General features: G+C 40.3%; 1 pseudogene; it reads right to left on the reverse strand.

Moving 5' to 3' along the window:
* Positions 1–9,006: 9,006 nt before the first annotated feature.
* On the reverse strand, positions 9,007–10,880 carry LOC116751095 (annotated as a pseudogene).
* Positions 10,881–11,113: the final 233 nt, after the last annotated feature.

Consider the following 11,113-nt stretch of genomic DNA (forward strand, 5'->3'; position numbering starts at 1 on the left):
GACCGAGTCATAGTCATCCTTGCAAAACCACTAAAGGGAATTCCCCAAATTTTCCTAACCTACTGGGCATCCTTTAAAGGCACAAAATAAAAGCTGTTGAAGTAGGTTCTTCGACTTCTTGTATAATCACTTCACTCATGCAATAAACCAAAGCTGGGGCTATTTGCATTGCTTATGGCACTATTCTGCTTCAAGTCCGTGTTTTTGCCGAACCTGCCATGCCGTGCTTGCACTGGACTCCTGCTTTAGGCTTAAGTCTGTGCTAGATGCTGTGGGAGTTTCAGAAAAATAGAGTCCCTACCATGGAGGAGCTTATAGTCTAAGAACAAAACAAACATTGTCTGGAGCAGTATAGGAAAAGGATCAGAAGCACCAGATTCGTGTCAGGCAGATTGGGTTCAAATTCCTGTTCCCCCACTTTCAGGCTGTCTGAACCTGGGTGCCAGATGTTATCTCCTGATTTTCTATTTTCTCCACCACAAACTGAGGATAATAATAACTACCTTGAAGGGTAGTTATGAGAATTGAAGTAGTGCTCAAAATGCATTCAGAGCAGAGCCTGATTCCATAGTGGGGGCTCACTACATGGGAGCAAAGATGCTGACAATGAAGATGAAACAACAGTAAACAATAGAGTAATTAGAAGCAAAATAATAAAATATAGACTGATAGGAATTTAGAAAAGGGAGAGCCCGTTGGGGTTGAAGCAATCAAAATTGTTTTATGGCGGGCTTCCCTGGTGGCGCAGTGGTTGAGAGTCCGCCTGCCGATGCAGGGGACACGGGTTCGTGCCCCGGTCCGGGAAGATCCCACGTGCCGCGGAGCGGCTGGGCCCGTGAGCCATGGCCGCTGAGCCTGCGCATCTGGAGCCTGTGCTCCGCAGCCTGCGCTCCGCAGCGGGAGAGGCCACAGCAGTGAGAGGCCCGCATACCGCAAAAAAAAAAAAAATGTTTTATGGTAAAGATGGACCAAAGTTGAGCCTGAAAGAATATGTAGAATTCAGGTGGGAGAGGTTAAAAGAGTTGACACTCCAACTGAGCAAAACAACTATAGCTAATAAAGGCTTTCAAAGTGGTCAGCATGACATGTTGTGGTATCCCAGTCAAGGCTTCCAATTTCAATATATGACTTTGTCGTGTGATTAAGGCAATCCAGATAGCTCCCAAGAATATGTGCCATTGGAGAGGCATCCAGACTTAATTTCCTAGTGGCCACTCCTAATTGTTTGATTCTATTATATTTCCAGGGGTAACACCCTCCGAAATTGCAAGCAGTACACTTTAAAATCGAAGGATACAGATGGGATTAAGTTTGCTAATCTACTGACTTTAAACTAGGGAGATTCTCATGGATTATCTAGGTGGGCCCGACATAATTCAAAAGTTCTTACGTATGAAAGACGGAAGCAGACGGGGAGGTCAGAGTGTTGTAATGTGAGAAAGACTCAACTCACCATGGCTGACTTTAAAGATGGAGGAAGGGACCCATGTGCCAAGTGATGGGAATGGATTCTAGAAGGATTTTAGAAGATAGAAAAGGCAAGAAAACTGATCCTCTCCTAGAGTCTCCAGAAAGAAGGCTGACAACATGGTGATTTTAGCCTAATGAGACCCTGCTGGACAGCTGGCCTCCAGAACTTTAAAATAATAAATTTGTGTTGTTTTAAGCCACCAAGTTTTGGTAATTTGTTACAGCAGTGATAGAAAATTAGTACATCAGGGAAAGCTTATTGATGCAGATAGTACAAATCTTCATTGCATGTTTAAATTTCAGCTACCATATTTAAATTTCTAAGAGCTCTTTCTCATACCAAGAAGTTTTTTGTTTCAAACCATCCTATTCTTGCTTTATCTGTATAATAAAAACCAGACAAAGGGAATACTATCTTCAATTTATTATAAAGAAAATAACTCTCAATCTAGAATTCTATATGCAGTTAAAATACCTTTCAGCATTCAGGGTGAAGCAAACATTTTTGGCAGATACTGGTGGTGTTTACCATTCACAGACCCTGTAAAGTTTAATGAGAATTACTAATAGATATACTTTTGAATGAAGGAAATTGAGCACAGAAGCAAATAATGAAGTGCAAATAATAATGGTAATTTTTTTAAATGGTCAACATGTGGAAAAATCAAAATAATCATTAATTGTTTAAAACCACAAAAATAGTCACAACTAACTTTGGAGGTATAGCTAGAAAGTGGTATGGAAATAGTGGACAACAATATCATGTAATTCAGAAGATTAAAGCTTTCTAAAATCTCTTACATTATTTGGGAGGAGGGTAGAAGTGTTGATTAATTTGAGCCTAAGTCAAGTATTCATATTAAAATGTGCAGGTAATACTTAAAGGAATAGAACATTACAATAGTGACAAATCTTCCAATAGTTTTCTGCATCCACCCCTGCTTCAAATGTGTGGTAGTTATTAGACATGCCACTAGGTCTTGTTATTTAATGTATAATAAAGAAATTCATATATTACTGTATTGTTTTTTAAAAATTCTTGATAACTAAATTTCTGTACAGTTGGCTTCCTTTGTAATCCTATGTAGATTATTTTATGCATTTAAGAACATCCTTCTGAGAAGAGGTCCATAGGCTTCCTCAGACTATATAGTGCAATTCATGGCACAAAAAGTTACAGAACACTTACATTAGAGCCTCTCATTAGCCTTTTTCATCCAAGCTGCTATCAGAAAAGTAGGGATTCTTTCTTTTTTGCCTTATAAAATTGTAAAGCTTCAATGGCTTAAATCCACATTCACAGAGACTGGCTACTAAAAGAAATAAGACAGGACTCCTCATATAAGCGATATCACACGATATTTTTTACATATATATATAACTGACTCACTTTGCTGTACTGCAGAAAGTAATACAGCATTGTAAATCAAGTATCCTCCAACTAAAAAAAATAAGAAAGGATTTCTCTGGTCAGATTGAGATATCTGCCATGAGTTGTTCACATTGTAGATTTTAAATCAAGATATGCTCATTATCTGAGCCCTAAGCATAATTAGGCTAATGCTTCTTTTTTTGTCAAATGGAGAAAATCATAACCATATTGTGTCAGAAAATTCAGAGCACACAGTCTTAAAACCTATTTTTTTTCTCATCTTATCCAAGATTATATTATCACATGGAGAACTTTAGGGTAATGATTGTAAATGATTTAAAATATGGGCTTTAGATTAAATAGATGAGGACTTGAATCCTGGACTCACTACTTACTAGTTCTGGATGGTTGGGAAGTTATTTTTCAATTCTATCAATGCTCAGTTTTCTCATCTTTAAAATAGTGATAATAAAAATTGCATCACAATTTTGTTGGGCAAATTAAAGGGGACTGTATATGTAAAGCACACAGCACATTACTTGGCTTATAAATACTATTACGTGTATTCATGCAAATTTTGCATTCAAACTAAATAGATATGCAACAAGCTAGTCATGCGTATCTGGGAATAAGTGACCTAACACTAGGCGAATCACAACTAAATAACATTGAGACATTATCCTCCCATTTTTGTTTATTTCCTTCTATTCCTCTGATGGAGTTTAAGTCCTACTAGTGGATTGATATAGGAACATCTTAACTTCTGTTTCTGGTTGGTTTTATCATGTTGAATAATGGAGGTTATTTATCTAGTCAATAGAAATGAAGTTGTAAACGTGTTTCTACTTTACCACCCCGCTACCTCCATCACCTTGATAGAGTGCTGAAAGCTTCTTCTGAAATGATTTACTTGGTTTTAGGCAGTTTGATAGACACCAGAAACACATTCATTTTCATTTCAAGTTCAGAGGAAATTGTGTCTCTGCTTTGATCCTTTTTTGACTTCATAGATTTAGACAGCTGCTAGGTTAGCCTTTTATGGTGCAGATGAAGAAGCTAGGACCATGTCAAGCACAGCTTAATTAGCTTTACATATGTTGTCACAAACAATACATTCAATTCAGTAAGACATGAAACCTGGTGGTCTGCCCCCAAAACAACAAAAAAGCCTTCTTTATTTAAAAAAAAATTTTTTAACATCTTTATTGGAGTATAATTGCTTTGCAATAGTGTGTTAGTTTCTACTTTATAACAAAGTGAACCAGCTATACATATACATATATCCCCATATCCCCTCCCTCTTTCATCTCCTTCCCACCCTCCCTATCCCACCCCTCTAGGTGGTCACAAAGCACCGAGCTGATCTCTCTGTGTTATGCGGCTGCTTCCCACTAGCTATCGATTTTACATTAGGTAGTGTATATATGTCCATGCCACTCTCTCACTTCGTCCCAGCTTACCCTTCCCCCTCCCCGTGTCCTCAAGTCCATTCTCTATGTCTGCGTAAAAAGCCTTCTTTAGATCTACCTTTCATGAAGTAGGCATTAAGGAATAATTTCAAGAGGAGTCTCCAAGTACACAATGACCATTAGTTTAATAGAAAATTGTACTATCTGCCAGTGATGGACATTAATAACCTTAAAGTTGGAATGATCCTGACAGAAGGTAGAACAACTCCTTTTTTTTAAATGAAGAACAGGATTTATTTGATCAAGAAAGAAGAAATCATGTGTTCCCCCTACTTCATACTTTTCCTCAAAGTTATTTTCCATTTGATGTCAATTGTGATACTCTCTTAATTAAATTTCTACTCAAAGACAATTACCAGATGCTATCATTTTCTGATGAGCTCTCAGTAACAGGAGAACCAGACAATCGTGAGATTCTGGTCCTTTATTGGTTGGGGCTGTCAGTAGAAGGGAAGTGCAGTATTTACTATTTAAAGTATTTATGTTTGAAAACGTAGCTCATATTTCTTAATGAAAATTGACAATAAGCCCTGTAATAAATACCGACATAGATAAACGAGAGAGGTTGCAGAATTATTTTAAGAGATCAGTGCTTAAGACAAAAAGACAGGCCAATGGACACCTCAAGGCCCTTTTTCTTTTGAGCATCTGTGATTTAGTAAATAAATGCCAGAGAAAAAGGGTTGCAGCTTAATATATACAGCAGAGGCATTAGCATCTTACTTAGGCTTCCTCCTGTCACCTGATACACTATGCAAAAGCCAGATAAATATTATCCTGTAGTTGTAGAAACAAGAATGAACAGCATGCTTGGGATATCACTTCATAGTCCTCCTGGGGATATTGTGTCACCATTGCACCACCTCTCAATCATTTTTTCCTTTTGAATCATTTCAATTCAATTTATGAAAATCACACATGCGTGCAATCTGAAGCAGTGTGCAGCTTTTCACTGTTAAAGCCTTTCCTTGGCAGGGGAGAGACAGCTGCTGATACTGGCTTTCCAGACAGCTATTCAGCAGCCTTCAACAGCAGGAGGAAATCAAGTTGAGGAACTAAGTGAGACCAATGACTTCAAGCATAGAAATTGAAAGGAATTCAGCAGAGTGATAAGACGCTAACTCTGGGCAGCAATGGAAGTCCATGGGCTGCATTTGAGTCTAAGCAGGACTGGTGATTCTGAAGAACACTGAAGAGCAATCTATTGCAGCTGACCTCAGTAAATCCTCTTTCATTTATTTAATTCCCCATGTCTCACAAAGCTGAATTCTTACTCTATTGAAAACTGAGAAAATTCGTAATTCAAAGACTGGCCACAGAAAAGGAGATGCACTGCAGTTAGAGGCACCATTATGGTGAGTGGTAGTAGCAATCGATAGAAGGCAAATATAGAATGTCATGCTCTATGGCGAAATTAGTTCCCTAGTAGCTCATTTCTTGATGTTTTCTATGCACCTTCTGCACCATCGTGACTTTAGGCTAGTAAAGGGATCCTTGGTCTTATTCCTCACTGAGGAGCCCCGGCTATGGAGGCAACTGTCTTCCATCCCAGATTAAACTTGAATAAACTCTCAAAGCCTTAGTTTTCTCATCTGTAAAAGGAGGATTATAAGGTTATATCTGTTTCATTAACTAATCCCCTGGAAGGTGCTTAAGACCGTACTGTGTCATTTATAAACATTCAATATATGTTTACTATTATTATAAGTGCTGCTTTGGTGGTGATTATGCCATGCAAAGAAGCAGTAAGAATCAATAATATTTTAGCAGCTATTATGTTTCAGACAGTGAGCTAAGAATTTTACATGCATTTTTGTTAGCTCCCTTCAGAACTCATGGCAAAATACAGCAAAACCTGTGTTGAGGGGCTGAGATCCGAGAAAGTTGATCTCCTGCAATTGGTTAGATGCAGTTAATAACCAATGAAATGCAGAAAACTTGCCCATTTTAGAATTACTTTAGGAGCCCATAAAAGGAAATCTGTTAGAGATGCAACTCTTCCTACCAGGGACCAAGAATAGAATAGGACTACTCAAAAAGGCACAGTTTCATCTTAGAGTTTCAAAGAACAACAGCAACTTTTAAATGTAAAATATCAGATTAAGGCATTTTAAATCGGAGAAAAGCCAACTTTGAAAGTTGTAGGTTTGTCAACAGATCTTGGATTGCTGAAGAATTGCTAGACCAGATGATGAAACTCATTAATAATCAGTTTCTCAAACACCTGGGTGTTCATAAAGCACAAAAGAAAAAGTACATGCAGCTCAGCTGAATCTCATTCTTCCTCTGTTCAAGTCATCATAGCAGTATTTAAGCGCACAATCAAGACTCAATCTAAGTAAGAGTTAAAAGTCTTTCAGATGCACGTTGGAAAGGTGCTGACCTTTTTTTTTTAATGTTGTTTAAATATTATTATAAGAAAAAGGGGGAAAGAAATGAGAAAAATACTGCCTTGACAAGATTTTTCCATATAGCCCATAAGTTATAGGGTTTTATTAGGGGTAACAGATTCCATTTTTTAATGTAAATATCAGTGAGAGACATGTGTCAGTTTTTGCGCCTTATTGGTCATTACTTCTTTTAGAAAAGATTTTAATATAATTGTGAAAACAGATAGAACCAAGAAAATGGGAAAGTTGAAACCTTTAGGGAAGGTAAAATTGGGTTGGGTTCATCTGTGAGGAGTGAAAATGTTATAAAGGGGCATTGAGAGTCTAGAAACTGTAAAAAGATAACTTTATAGGAGGTAGGGAAAAGTTTCATGAAAACAAACAAAGGAGTTAAAAGGAGCCAAAAAGAAATGTATCAACTTGCAAATTCTATGGTACAATAACGCTAGTAACCAGGTAAGTTCCTTGCAAAACTACCTTTTGGGTAAGCAGATCCCTAATGATGTGAACTATCATGTGAGTAAGAAACAAATTCAAGTTGAAGCTAAATGTAAGCAGCTTCTGGGCATTCCTTCACCTGCCTGTCCCTTGCTCCAGGGAGCAGGGCTAATGCCACTGGTAGAGGGGGTTTAGGTGGCATAACTCAATGGTTTCTAGTCAGGGCTCCCGGAGGTAGACTGAGATTGGCATACACGAGAAATTGTGAGAAGCTGCTAGTTATGAGATATTACTGATTCTTTATTTTTAAAGTAAAGAACATAGATAATATATTAACGTGATTGTACAAGATTCAAATAATACAAAAATATGCAGTATATATTCCTCACCTCCTACCTCAAACTTAATCCCTTTTCTGAACATACGTGCGAGTTCACAGCTTCGTGTTTTCCTTTTTGATTCCTGGGATTTAGGTAAGGCTTTTCCCACCCAAAGAAAAATAAATTCTCTTATACTGTCTTCTAAAACTTTTATAATTTTATTTATTTGTAAAACTAGGTTTTAATCCATACGTGATATATTTTTACATATAGTGTGAGGGAGAACTTTCTTTTTGAACAATCGATAGCCAATTGTTCCAACATAAGTTATAGAATGGTCTGTCTTTTCTCCAATGATGAGAAAGGCCACTTTGATCATTGAAGTAATAATCATAGTTGGGCCTGTTATTGGACTTTATTTTGTTCTCTTGGCCTACTTACCTATTTATGAGCCCTTACCTACGACTCATAGTTATTATAATTTGATCATATGTTTTCCCTCTGTAAGGCAAGTTCCCTTAGTTGCTACTTTTTAGGGGAAACACATATTCTTGTATACCTCTATCAGATGAAATCAAGAAGCACCTTCAAGTTTTATTTTCTAAAAACTTCCATGGAGTTTTTATTAATTTTTTAGATTACTCGTGGTAAATCTGATATTTTATGATTGTTTATTCTCATCAAGTAATGTGGATTCTCCCCAGTACCTTCAAGCCTAATTTTTACGCTCTTAAGTATTATAGATTTCATTGAGTAGGTGTGCTTATTTTTTTATTTTTTCTTACCAGACTGCAGTAGGTTTAATAGTGGCCCCAAAAGATATGTCCAAGTTGTAACCCCCGGAACATGCAAAGGTGACCTTCTTTGGAAAAAAGATCTTTGCACATGTAACTGTGGATCTTGAGATCACCTTGGATTTAGGGTGGGCCCTACATCCTCCTTATAAAAAGAGGAGAGAAGACCACGTGAAGACAGAGGCAGAGATTCAAGTCCTGCGAGCCACAAGCCAACGACACCAAGCGGCACCAGTAGCCACTAGAAGCAGGGAACGGTTTCTCCCTCAGAGCCTCCACACTTCTGGCTTCCAGCACCGTGAACGTAAGTTTATGCTGCTGCAAGCCACCATTTGTGGCGATTTGTTACAGAGGCCCTAGGACACAAATGCACCAAGCAATAGGTGTTTTCCCACAAGCTTCCTTATACTGTCACGGTATCAGAAACTCAACAGGTTGGAGCTTCTGTCAGAGCTGAGAGAGCACCTCTCCTGGGGGGAGGGGAACAAATCCCCTAGAACCATCCCAGGGTGATGTAGGACACAAGCCACCCGGCATGCCTGTCCTCCTCTCCCAGCGCTGGAGCCAGAGGGCAGATGTCAGGAGTTTCTATAACCTGGGTGCCTCAGTTTCCATCACTGCAACTCAGCACAGAACCTGATCTTCTAGGGCTTACTCTGCCCTTATAAAAGCAACAGATAGCCAGAGGCCAAGCAGTGCTAGCTTCTGCCTTCTTGCCACAGAGCGGGCCAGCCATGCTTCTCCACCCTGCAGTCAACCATTAGTTCTGTGGATGTCCTGGAGCCAGCGCAGCACTTCTGACAAGCCAGTGCCTTTCCGAGCACTGATTTCTACGTGGTGATATTCCTCTTGGCACAAGCAATGAGGTCCGGGAGCCTGATTAACGACTTCATCTCTTCTATGGTCATGTAACAGGGCAGGTCAATTTTATTGAAGAGAATCAGAACCGATGCTTCTTCAAGTTGTTCTGCCAAAAGGAGACCCAGGAGCTGTGCAGAGGATGCAGAGAGCTGGGTGGGGTTAGAGGCATCCACCATGAACAGGAGAGAATGACAGTTTCCATAGTAACTGGACCAGATGGGGCCCATGCACCACCCCCCAGCTCCTGGATGGTGATTTTTCTCTGAGCCGCCATGTCCAGTTAGGTTGGCAACCACCGTGGGCCGCGTCGGGGGAGGATCGCCCAGGTTGCCCTTCCCATCCTGGGAGCTCAGCTGTGTACGGCAGTCAAGGTCTCCATAGTGAGGTGGATGGACCTAGAGTCTGTCACACAGAGTGAAGTAAGTCAGAAAGAGAAAAACAAATACCGTATGCTAACACATATATATGGAATCTAAAAAAAAAAAAGTTCTGAAGAACCTAGTGGCAGGGCAGGAATAAAGACGCAGATGTAGAGAATGGACTTGAGGACACGGGGAGGGGGAAGGGTAAGCTGGGACGAAGTGAGAGAGTGGCATGGACATATATATACTACCAAACGTAAAACAGATAGCTAGTAGGAAGCAGCCGCATAGCACAGGGAGATCAGCTCGGTGCTTTGTGACCACCTAGAGGGGTGGAATAGGGAGGGTGGGAGGGAGGGAGACGCAAGAGGGAGGGGATATGGGGATATATGTATATGTATAACTGATTTACTTTGTTATAAAGCAGAAACTAACACACCATTGTAAAGCAATTATACTCCAATAAAGGTGCTGAAAAAAAAAAAAGGTCTTCGAGCGGGGCCAGGGAGTAAGCACTGGCGGATCCCGCCCCGGGTGCCCCCCGCCCTGCTTACCGCCACCGCCCCCCCGGATCGCCGTACCCCCTACCCTGCACGGAAGGATCGTCTGCAAGAGTTTCACCAACAGCGTCTTCCCCAGGCCCATGACACCGAGCCTGCTTATTTTTTTATAATATCCTCTCCAAGGTATTTAGAAGTTCTGCTATGTTAATGGAAATATCTTTATTGAATTTCTTTCATTTTATACATGCATGATGGTTGGTTTTAAAATGTCACACCAGGGCTTTCCTGGTGGCGCAGTGGTTGTGAGTCCGCCTGCCGATGCAGGGGACATGGGTTCGTGCCCTGGTCCGGGAAGATCCCACATGCCGCGGAGCGGCTGGGCCCGTGAGCCATGGCCGCTGAGCCTGCGCATCCAGAGCCTGTGCTCCACAAGGGGAGAGGCCACAGCAGTGAGAGGCCTGCGTACTGCAAAAAAAAAAAAAAAAAAAAAAGTCACACCAATCAAAGAAAATGAATATTCTTAGAATTACATTGTTACTAATTCATTAGTTTACAATAATGCATATTGTAAAACAAGAAGAAAAACAGAAACAAAGATTAAACTTTACAGAGTGAAAAACAGCCCCTTGCCTCACCCACCCCCAGTCCAGAAACACTGTCATGTCCCTTTTCAATGTTTGGGCTCTTAGTTTTTCTGGTACTTTCCACCATAACTTTAAGTAATAGGCTTTTGGCCTTATTTCTTGGCTTACCAACGTTAGACACTACCACACATTACCTCCTGCTTTAAGGATGATATAATTCGGCCTCCTGTTTCATGTGGGTACCTGAGAGCTGGTTCATCTACTGGTGAATGCCCGCTGCTTATAACACTGACTTTGGTGGTGATTATGGCCGGCATAGCATGTCTTGCTGGGGTATTCTGAGGACCCTTCCTCTGGGTGTTGTGGCTTCATTTCTTCCTGGGGTCACTGGCTACCTAGAGTACCTACTCTCCTGTGTCCTCTGCTCATTCTCATTGTTTTAGCCCAGGGGAAAGTTCTACTGCTCCTACAAAGACTAACGCAAATGATGGTCCTTTCCATCACCCCTGGGAACCCTCCTGCTCTCTTTATTGACTGGATTTTTAATTTT

This window comes from Phocoena sinus, chromosome 3 (genome assembly GCF_008692025.1).
Source record: "Phocoena sinus isolate mPhoSin1 chromosome 3, mPhoSin1.pri, whole genome shotgun sequence".
NCBI lineage: Eukaryota > Metazoa > Chordata > Mammalia > Artiodactyla > Phocoenidae > Phocoena > Phocoena sinus.